This window comes from Phodopus roborovskii, unplaced genomic scaffold (assembly GCF_943737965.1).
Source record: "Phodopus roborovskii unplaced genomic scaffold, PHOROB, whole genome shotgun sequence".
Classification (NCBI taxonomy): domain Eukaryota; kingdom Metazoa; phylum Chordata; class Mammalia; order Rodentia; family Cricetidae; genus Phodopus; species Phodopus roborovskii.
The window spans coordinates 30635966-30648191 of NW_026126433.1; the positions used below are offsets into that span (position 1 = coordinate 30635966).

Here is a 12226-nt window from a genome sequence, read left to right on the forward strand (position 1 = left end):
ATTGTTTTAATTTAATTTATTATTTACAATTTAATTATTAGATAGATATGTGATATACAAGGTGAAACGGAGTTTTAAGATAGAAACCATGGTTCTTCCTTTGAGGGAATTTATCCATTTAATTGGAGCCATTAGGTAGCTTTGGGAGAAACTATAAAACATGTAAATGCATCGTGAGAAATGTCACAGCACTCTAATAGCCATTTGCTCCTATTTGCTATAATCAGATTGCCTCCAGCCAAGTGAAAAATACCACTCTTTAAGTCTAGAGTGAATTAGTGGTGACATTAATATCTGCTTGTTTGAAAAACATCAAAAATCTTCTAAGAGGTCTGACTCTACTTAAAATTCAATGTTCTTGAGGCTAGAGAGATGACACAGCAGTTAAAGAGAAATTGTTCCTCTTGCACAGGATCCAGGTTCAGTTCCCAGCACCCACATGGTGACTCAACCATTTATAACTTTTGTTCTAGAAGATCTGATGCCATCTTTTGACCTCCACAGTCACCAGACATGAACCTGTTACACACATGTACACGAAGACAAAATAGTTATATAAATAAAATAAAATGTCTTTGAAAAAAAATAAACTTGAGAGAATCAATGTTCTTTCCATGATCTTTACCCTCTCCTACTTTGGCTAGTTTATTTTCTGCCTAGTTTTTCATAGCTACATTTTAAATTTTCATTTCTGTGATAAAATATTTTGATGAAAAGCAATACAAGGGGCCCGCTGGAGAGACTCGGCAACATGTCGCACTTACAGATGAAACTCCTGCGCAAAAAGATCGAGAAGCGGAACGTCAAGCTGCGGCAGCGGAACCTGAAGCAGCAAGAAGCATCAGACACAAGCTTATCACAACCTCAAAATGGAGATGTGCCTAAAGAAGGAAAAGCTAAGAAGGGCAAAAAAGCATTCTGTGAGTGTGGGCTCAGCAGAAGCACAGAGTGGAGGCATGCTTGAAGAGACAGTGGGAAACTCGAAAGTTAAAAACTTACCGCAGAAATCTATCACTTTAACGAATGGTGAGACAGCCGCAACTCCATCTCCTGACTCAGAACCGAAGAAGAAAAAGAGGAAAATGGCAAATGATGCAGGACCTGACACCAAGAAAGCAAAAACAGCCAAAAGCACTGGGGCTCATGAGGAAACAGAAAGTGGCGTGGAGAAGCCGAATGACAGGGAGGTGCCCAGCCTGCCCTTGGGACTGACAGGCGCTTTTGAGGACACTTCCTTTGCTTCCTTGTCGAACCTTGTCAATGAGAACACTCTGAAAGCTATAGAAGAAATGGGCTTCAAGCGCATGACTGAGATCCAGCATAAAAGTATCAGGCCACTTCTGGAAGGCAGGGATCTTCTGGCAGCCACGAAAACAGGGAGTGGCAAAACCCTTGCTTTCCTCATCCCCGTGATCGAGCTCATTGTCAAGTTCATGCCTAGGAATGGAACATGAGTCCTGATTCTCTCTCCTACCAGAGAACTGGCCATGCAGACCTTTGGCGTTCTTAAGGAACTGATGACACACCATGTCCACACGTATGGGCTGATCATGGGTGGCAGTAACAGGTCTGCTGAAGCACAGAAGCTTGTCAATGACATCAACATCATCCTGGCCACCCCAGGCCGGCTCCTAGACCACATGCAGAATACTCCAGGGTTCATGTACAAGAACCTCCAGTGTCTGGTTATTGATGAGGCTGATCGTATCTTGGATGTTGGGTTTGAAGAAGAATTAAAACAAATTATTAAACTTTTGCCAGTCCGCAGGCAAACCATGCTCTTTTTGGCCACACAAACTCAAAAAGTTGAAGCTTGGCAAGAATTTCCCTGAAAAAAAGAGCCATTGTATGTGGCTGTTGATGACGATAAAGAGGTTGCCACCATGGATGGGCTTGAGCAGGGGTATGTCGTGTGTCCCTCTGAGAAGAGGTTCCTTCTGCTCTTCACATTCCTTAAGAAGAACCGTTAGAAGAAGGTGATGGTCTTCTTTTCCTCGTGTATGTCCGTGAAGTACCACTATAGCTACTCAACTACATTGACCTGCCTGTCTTGACCATCCATGGAAAGCAAAAGCAAAATAAGCGAACAACCACTTTCTTCCAATTCTGCAACGCAGATTCAGGGATACTACTGTGCACAGATGTGGCCGCCAGAGGACTGGACATCCCTGAAGTGGATTGGATTGTTCAGTATGGCCCTCCAGATGACCCCAAGGAATATATCCATCTTGTGGGTAGAACGGCCAGGGGTCTGAATGGAAGAGGGCACGCCCTGCGCATCCTACGCTCTGAAGAGTTGGGTTTCCTTTGTTACCTGAAGCAATCCAATGCCCCATTAAATCAGTTTGACTTTTCCTGGTCTAAAGTTTCTGATATTCAGGCTCAGCTGGAAAAGCTGATCAAAAAGAACTACTTTCTCCATAAGTCCGCACAGGAAGCTTACAAGTCCTACATAGGAGCCTATGACTCCCACTCGCTCAAGCAGATCTTCAATGTGAAAAACTTAAATTTGCCTCAGGTGGCTCTGTCTTTTGGAGGGGCTTTTACAGTCCCTCCTTTTGTTGATCTGAACGTGAGCAGCCATGATGGCAAGCTTAAAAAGAGAGGAGGTGGCAGCGGATTCGGCTACCAGAAAACAAAGAAAGTGGAGAAGTCCAAGATCTTTAAACACATCAGCAAGAAGACCACAAACCGAAGACAAACCCCAGGCAATTCTCGCACTGAAGGGAGCGGCCCCCACCTGGACTGACTTTGCCCTAACTTCCCCTTTCTCTTTAAAAAGGAACTTTTTTTTTTTTTATCACCTTTAGAATCTTTTTGTCTTTACTATGATGATAGTATTTTATTTTTAAATATTCCCATAAAACAAATCATATCATTAAAAAAAGGAAAGAAAAGAAAAGCAATACACGGAAGAAATGGTTTATTTTAGTACAAATTCCAGGTTCTAGTCCATTAAGCTGAAGTCAATGCAGGAACTTCAACAGATACTCACTGTGCTGGGTAATTTTATGTCACCTTGACACAAACTAAAGTCATCTGAAAGAAAGGAATCTCAATTAACAAAATGTCTCCATCAAGTGCCATCCACTTACCTGCAAATTTCAGGATTCCATTATTTTTTTCTGCAGAGTAGTATTCCATTGTGTAGATGTGCCACATCTTCATTATCCATTCTTCAGTTGAGGGGCATCTAGGTTGCTTCCAGGTTCTTGCTATTACAAATAATGCTGCTATGAACATAGTTGAGCACATGTCTTTGTTGCATGGATGTGGATCATTTGGGTATATGCCTAAGAGGGGGATTGCCTGGTCCTATGGTAAACTAATTTTCCTGAGGAACTGCCATACTGATCTCCAAAATGGCTGTATGAGTTTGCACTCCCACCAGCAGTGGAGGAGTGTTCCCCTTTCTCCACATCCTTTCCAACATGAGTCATCATTAGTGTTTCTAATTTTAGCCATTCTGGCAGGAGTAAGATGGTATCTCAAAGTTGTTTTGATTTGCATTTCCCTGACAGCTAAGGATGTTGAGCACTTTCTTAAGTGCCTTTCAGCCTTTTTGGTTTCCTCTATTGAAGAAACCACCCTGAATGAGGTAACCCAGTCACAAAAAGAGGAACATGGTATGTACTCGCTCATATATGGATTTTAGACCTAGAGCAAAGGATTACCAGCCTATAATTCACAACACAAGAGGAACTAGGAACAAGGTGTGTTCTAAGAGATTTATATAAAGTCCCTCACAAAAGGGGGAAGGGACAAGTCCCCCAGAGCACATGGGAAGTGGGGGGACAGTGAATGGAGAGAGAAGTAGGAGAAAGAGAGGGAGAGGAGAGGAAAGAAAATGTGACTAGGAAGATTGAGTCAGGGTAGGAATAAAAGACAGGAGAGAGAGAGAGAGAGAGAGAGAGAGAGAGAGAGAGAGAGAGAGAGAGAGAACATAAAAGAGGGAGCCATTATTGGTTTGAAGAGAAAACTGAACCTAAAGAAAGGTCTAGAGACCTACAAGACTGCCGCCAACTAACAATTTGAGCAACCATGGAAAGGCTACCATAAATGCCCTTCCTGGATAGTGAGATCAGCAAATAATTTATCCACCATCTTGGAGCCCTCATCTAGTACCTGTTGGAAACAGAAGCAAACACCCATACCTAAACACTGAGTCGAACTAGAATCCAGATACAGGCAGAGAGGACAAGACCAGGTTGCAGAAACACATAGAGACAGCTAACTTGAACAAGGAGGAGCTAACAGGCCCCCAGACTGATAGCTGGGAATCCAGCATGGGACTGACTCAGGCCCCCCTGAATATTGGTCTCAGCCATTCTGGACTGAGCAGTCTAAGGGACCTTAGACAGTGGAACCAGGAGGGATACTGCCTTAACCTAGAGACAGGAGAGAAGTCCTAGTCCCTACTTCAAATGACCTGACAGATCTACATGACCCTACCTGGATGACATTGCTCTACATGTGGAATTGGAGTGGGGGGATGGGAGGGGAGGGTGTCAGGGTGCATATGAGGGGTCAGAGAGTGTAAGATGGGGGAGGGAGAGGGAACTGGGATCAACATGTAAAATAATAAATTAAATTAAAAAATGAAAAAAAAAATGTCTCCATAAAATGGAGCTGTGGGCAAGACTATAGGAAAATGTCTTAACTAGTGATTGGTGGAGGAGGACCCAGTCCATTGCAAGTGGTGCTATACCTGGGATATTGGTCCAGGGTTCTATAAGAAAGCAGGCTGAGCAAGCCACGTGAAACAAGCCAGGAAGCAGCATGGATGGCCTCAACATCAGCTTCTGCCTTCAGGTTCCTGCCCTGTTTGAGTTCCTGTATTTATTTCCTTTGATGTTGAACAATCATGTGAAAGTATAAGCCAAACAAATCCTTACCTCTATAACTTGTTTTGGTCATGGTATTTCATCATAGCAATAGTAACTCTAAGACATTTACATGCTCAGCTAAGAGAGAATAAATGCATGCATACTTAATATTCAGCTAGCATATTTTTTTACTTGCATGCTCTTTAGTGTACCCTGCCTTTAGGGTACCTAAAAGAATGATATCTCTCACAATAGTCTAGCTCGAGCAGGCTGGCTCTTACTTAGTATATCAATTACAGAAGACAGTCTCCCACATACATGCCCATAGTTCTTCATTGGGACTCTTTGAAGATAACTTGGTTGTCAACTTGAAGATCAGAACTAGCTATCGCACTATCACATCCCCTGATCTCTTTTCTCTTCTTCTCTCTTCTCTCCTTTTTGTCAAGCTTTTAAGCCCTCAGTGGTACCTATCCTGTGATATCTGACTTTCCTGAATTTCTTCCCCTTTCACAGTATTTATCATACTGTCAAACTATGTTACATAACTTGTAACACAGATACCCATGGCACTGACAGACTCTTCAATGGCCTTCTGAATCCTGATCCTGAGATCTGGTCATGCTTGGAATTGACTCTGTTGTAAGTCTTCTCAACACATAGAAAATTCTGAAGGCAAATACCTAAAAAACAAAGATTGCAAAAGAAATAAGTTTTGTATTCTATAGGAATTCTAAAGAATAATAGATTTGATCAAATTGTTTAAACAGAGATAGCAGAACTGAATTATCATCCTGTCAGTAAAATGTTTGAGTTATAGGAACATCTTGGAAGGACGACCCATCTGTACTGAACCATGAGAAGGATCAAAATGACCAAATATGATACCCAAATAATAAAAATATGTTGTTATGTAAAAGCAGTTATTTTCTGAGAGTCCCATCTTCCAAGGTTCAATACAGCATAAAACCAAAAAAAAATCTATCTGATGAGGTAAAATTAAGAGCATGACTAGCTACATTTTGTAATCATTAAAAAAATTAAAACATCTGATCTTCCTTGTTAGGGAGAAGAACTCTGAGTGATGGAGCAGAAAATATAAAAATAAAACAGAGATCTCTACCCCAAGAAGCTTCCTGGCAGGTGAGAGGACAGACATAAAAAGGTGACTGCAATGCATGAAGATGAATGTCATGATAGAAGCAAGCTCCATAGTCTTTGGGAACCTGTACAAATAAGGGAAGGAACTGGAGATCTGGATAAGTGGGCAAACATAGGTGGCCAGATGTCACCATGTGTGAAGGCATGGACAAAGGGGATGCAGAAGAGGTAAACAATGGGTAGACTGAAAAGGTTGTTATCTGTTCCAACTCAAAGATTGGATGGAACTCTGAAGTAGCTGTGAGCCACTCAAGGATCCTCAATATTACGATTTGCATTTGGAAAAACATCAGTTTGGCAACAATGAGAAGAATGAGTTGAAAGGGTAAACTAAGCAATAGAAAAAGTGCCTATGCATCTGCAGTGAAGGAGCATGACAGAACTGCTCAACCGATGTCCAGGGCCACACCAAATGATGAGAGCAAGAAGGAGAAAGTTGGGTCACAGCCTCTGATCAGGCCCCTGGTAATGTCACACTATTTCTCAACAACATGTGACTCCCAGAAATACAGGTTATAACATTTACAAATCTAAGGTCCTACCAGACCCAGATTGTATAAATTTTCATTTCTCTAAATCCCCTTAACATGTCGACTGGATAGTTGCTGGTTAATATTTGTCCTGTGCTCACAGAATAACTTTGGTAATGTGCTTCAAAAATCTAGACATATAATATATTGCTTTGGGTCCTATTTTTTCCACTTGCACCATTAAGCTGATTTGTTGAAATAACATACAACTTCAGTGATGAAGATTACAAAAGATGAGGGTATAAAGTTTACACTCTAAATCAAGGCAGACAAGGTATGTAAAGAGAACACACTGGAGTACATTAAGGAATAAATAAAAATGAAAAAATAAAACAAAACCTTGTTGGAGCCATAAATAGTGAAGAGCAAAGAAGGCTAACCTCACTGTACTAGTTATCTTTCCAAGATCAGCTCTAAATGGAGACCAGGGTAGCAACTTTCTAGTTGATCAATTACTATAAGCAAGAAGATAAAGTACTTCCTCCAGTAGACTATAGATGAGTAACACTGATAATCTTCTATCAGAGACAATTTAATTGATACTCATTTACTGGTAAATGATGATGATGATGATGATGATAGGGGAGGGGCACAAATGCCACTACACAGTTTTTTTTTTTTTTCAGCCTTTCCATCTTTGGCTTTATACTCTGTTTTAAAGCACCCATGCCAAGCCCTGACAATATTTAACCCTGTAAAACCAGTTTATGAATACTCACACCACCAAACTCCTTGTGAGATGCATGATGGGTTTACAATATACTCATGGTCATGTTTTGCATTTTGATGCATTCTGTGTTAAGAAATTTAGCATATCAAGGCAGTAAGTCTATTAAATAGTGTTACAGGCCAATATTCTTCCAATATGGGCACAAAGTAAACCTTACAATTGCTACAAAGATTGTTTGGGGGTGGGGAGGTGTCCTGGCTAGGACTTTTGTGAGGCATTTTGATTAATCCAAGGCAGACTATGATGGAAAATTCTGTACTGGGCTTCAGAGGTCATATGAAGAAATGCATATGTCTCAACCCTGGAAAAGAATCATCTACATTCCAACAGCAAACTGTTTTGGAAATGTCATCCCTCAGAGGAGTTCATGCCAAACCCAATTAAAGTCATGGTCATAAAGAGTGCAGAAAGACAATGTAACTAGCTAGAAAGAACCATGAAGTGTTAGAACCAATCTCTAACTTCCCTGTTTATAGCTGAGTAGACTGGGATCCAAGAGCTAAAGCTATAGATTTATTCAGCATTAATGGGACTGTCCCCAGATTTCCTGACTGCAGGTTCATCCACCTCCCCATTACATGTTATCACTTTATAGACCTGAGAAGTTGTATACAGAAATGCTTTCTGGCTGAGATTTAGATATGTTTCCATGTGGAATTAGGCACCCTCCTATCCAGAGGTCATCTGTGTGCACCATGCTATTAAGGGTAACTGCAGTGGAATGTTTGTAGACACTTAGATAAGAATCTGACTGCATCCCCTTAGTGGTATGGGGCCCAAGACCCCCAGGGAAAGGATTTGAACTGTATCCATAATTGAAGTCTAGACAAATACAGACATTTATGACAGACTGAGGAAGTCTCAAGGGAAGCCATGCTCTAAAAAGCTGCAACCAAGCCACCAAAGGAAAAGTTGCTCTAAGTGGGATGGAGTCAGAAAGGACAGACTTAGAATTGAGGAAAGGACAGACTTAGATTGTAGGAAAGTGAGCAGTTATTCTGGGCATAATATAAGACTATCTTTAAAATACTATCCATCTACCCCAACCAATCTCCAGGGATATCTGTATATTCAGGGTAGAAGATACTTGCTTAAAAACAAATACATGAAATAAATTAATCTCTCAAACATATCTGCATTTCTGAGGAGAAAATGACCTCCAACCAGAGCCAGATGGTAACCAGGGAAAACTTTACTACCAGAGAACCAAGCTGTTAGGTTAAGAGATTCCTCTGGAGGTATAGGACATGAGAAAGGGAGCATGATTGTCCACTAGCAAAACCTTCAGAGAGTACGGATGGGCAGAGATAGAGAATGTCTATGAACACTAATTCTATCAAAGGGAGTAGAGGGTGAAAACAGATCATTCACCCTGGCATTAATGTTATACCTATATACAATGAGAAGAAACATATACAATAGAATACAACAGTGCCCTGGGATATCAACAGCAAAGCAAAGCTGGAAATGCACAATATGCTTTAACATAGGCCAAAGGATGGTAACTAGAATACACAGGCTAACTCACTGTTTTATTGAATTCACTAAACAGTTTGCTTCATGCTAGAAAAAAAGTGTGTTTGTGTGTGTGTGTGTGTGTGTGTGTGTGTGTGTGTGTGTGTGTATGTATGTATGTATGTAAGGTGTGTAAAAACAAGACTTCTTATATAACTTGTACAGGAGAGTCCTCTTGAGATGTTTAGACAACACAGACCAGAGAAATTAGTCTATGATAAGTCATATCAAAGTCCTAATCTTGGGCTGGAGAGATATCTCAGGGGTTAAACACATTATCTGCTTTTCCAGAAGACCTGAGTTCAATTCCCAGCTACCACATGATAGCTCACAACCACCAGTAATGAGATCTTGTGCCATCTTATGGTCTGCAGGAATACATGCAGGAAGAACACTGTAAACTTAATAAATAATCTTAAAAAAAAAAAAAAAGGAAGGAAGGAAGAATGGAAGGAAGAAAGAAAAAAGGAAAAGAAATAAGATCTTGGAAAAATAGATTTCACTTAAAATAAAAATCCTTATCTTATAAAAATATGGAACGACAATGTTTCTCCCAAATTAATATAAGAGGATAAGTTAAGAGGATAAGTTTTGCACCCCTATGTCAACCATGTGGACTCTCTCTGGGAAGAAATGTCAATTTGGTTGAGATGATATTAAGGAGAGAAGAATCTTTGGGAAAGGACTTCACTATCGGTTGTCAATGCCTCACAACAGGAAAAGTGAGTGTTTTAGTCTTCAAAAAAGGATGGAGTCAGAATACTACAGTGTGTACCATGATCTGCTAAGTAAATACAGAAGAACAACATTCTGAATTACAGGTGAGACACCATATCTTTCTAGGTATTCCTAAAACCATGAAAGTAAAGATAAGGGTGAGGTTCAACCTCTGGACAGATGAGTGTTAATTATCAACAGATTGGAGAACAAAATGTTAAAATAATATTACAACCTCTAGAAACAGATGAGATGTTGGAGCATCCAGGCTCCATAAGGTTCAAGAGATAATGACCAAACCTCCAACTAAAAGCCATACAGATTCTGTTAGGGTTCAAGTCTTAGTTCTCTAATGGAACTTCATGTTAAATGTTATTCTACATAACAGCTTCTCTGTGGACTTAATGGAACTCTTTCAAGAATGCCAAGAGCAAAAATTCTGGAGGCTAGATTGGAGAATAAAGTATATTCCATACAAATTGGGGGTCCCTATTTTGTTTTGGCAATATATGACTTTAAATGTGTACACTAGGGACTTCCATGGGCTGGGAGGACCCACCCCATCTGAAGGGAAAGTCTGTCTGTCTGACTCACTAATCTGATAAAGGAATAGCTTTAAATGACAATATATCCATTAAAAATGTGGCCCAGGTGTTAAAAAATCAGACTAGTCTCTTCCATAATGAAGTAAACAGATCAAGATGGGTTGAAAATGCATATGAAAGTATATACTTTATCAAACCTCTTTCTGATAACTTCCAGGAAGAAAGGTACGCAGTTTACTAGGAAGCCTGTTTGTCTTGGTTACTGTTCTGTTACTGTGAAGACATACCATGACCAACACAATTTATAGGGGAAAGAATTTAATTAGGAGCTTGCTTATAGTTTCGGAGGATTGGACCATTATCACCATAGCAGGGAGTGTGGCAGTATGCAGTCAGCTAGGCAATTTGGTGCTGGAAAGGTAGTTGAGAGCTTTATATCCTGACCCACAGGCAATAGGCATAGACAGAGACATGTGGCTTGACATGGTCTCTTGAAACCTCAAGTCCCACTCCCAGTGGCACACCTCCTTCATCAAGGCCACACCTCCTAATCCTTTTCAAACAGTTCATTACATGGGGACTAAGCATACAAATATATGAGCCTATGGGAGCCATTTTAATTCAAACCACTACATCCACTCTTTGGACCACATAGATGTGTAGTTATATCATAATGCAAACTACATTTAGTCCAAATTCAAAAGTCTCCATAGTCCTTCACAGTCTCAACACTGTTTAGAAGTTCAAAGACAAAAAAGTTTCTTCTGAGACTCAAATCCCTTGAACTGAAAACCCCATAAAATCAAAATGCAGATCACATATTTCTAACATACAATGGCACATAATACATATTACCATTCCAAAAGGGAGGAAAGGGAGCATAGTGAGGAAATACTGGACCAAAGCAAGTCCAAAACCCCGAAGGGCAAACTCCAAATTCTGCATCTCCATGTCAGAGTACTCTTCAGATCTCTAATTTCTTTCAGCTTTGTTGATTGAAACACACTTCTCTCTCTTGGACTGGTCCCACACCCTGTTAGCAGCTTTCCTTGGCAGTTATCCAATGCCTCTGACATCTCCAATATCTTGGGGTCTTTAAGGCAATCCAGGCTTCTCCTTCCCAGCTTCACACAATGGCCTCTCTGGACCTCCATGCAGGGACTGCTTGGCCTCAGTGGTTTTTCTTTACTACAAGGGAAGGTTCCATAATTCCTTTCCTGCATCCTTCTATACTCTAAATTCAGAACCGTATGACAGACTCTGCCAAGTTCTTTGGCCTGCTTGAGCTGAACCTTTCCCAACCCCCCACACCCCACACCCACTTAAGAAAATGTTGAAGATTTCTATTTGCATAAGCTTTGACTTGTTGATGATTTTCAGGGCAGAGGAAATTCCCTGGGCTGTGCCTTTCACAGATTTGTAGGATTAGCAGGGTGATATATTGCCCTGAGGTTAATGCTCCTTTAATTCTATTTCAAATCAAGGCTTTGTTTAAGCTTTTTATCTCCTTGAGAATAGGACTTGCCTCCAACATTACATTTCCCAGCATTCCTCTTCTTCTCAAACTATATTTTGTATTTCTTTTTGCCCTGCCTGCTCTTTTTCCTTGTAGATCTTTATAAGAGTGATTACTAATAATCATGTGACACTGTCAATACTAGACTGTCTTGAAATCTCCTCTGACAATGCCATTAATCCAAAACCCTTTTATTTAGCCTAGGGCAAATTTTTGGACAAGGGCAAAAAGTAGCCACATTCTTTGCCAAAATATCACAGAAATGGTCTCTAGGCTACTTAGTTATTCTTCCCCTCCAAAACCTTTTGAGCTGGGCCTCCATGGTCCGCATTACCCTCAGTGCCACTGTCTTCTATTCTCCTACTAGGGTGGCTCAGTAAGTCCTACTTAGTGTTCAACTACTTTTCCAGTCCAACATCCCAAAGTCTACCATTTTACTTCAACTAACAATGTGGTTAGGCCTGTCACAGCAATACCCTATTTCTGATAATGACTTCTATCTTGTTACTGTTCTCTTGCATGAAAAGGTACCATGACCAAGGCAATTTATCAAGGAAGGCATTTAATTAGGGGCTTGCTTACAGTTCCAGCAGTTTAGTCCATTATCTTCACCTCAGGAAATATTTTCGGCGTGCAGGCAGACATGGTGCTAGAGAAGGAGCTGAGAGTTCTACATCCTGATCTAT

At 40.6% G+C, this 12226-nt stretch overlaps 1 pseudogene; it reads left to right on the forward strand.

Moving 5' to 3' along the window:
• The first annotated feature begins 734 nt into the window (after positions 1-734).
• Positions 735-2749, forward strand: LOC127223265 (ATP-dependent RNA helicase DDX18-like; annotated as a pseudogene).
• The last annotated feature ends 9477 nt before the right edge of the window (positions 2750-12226 follow it).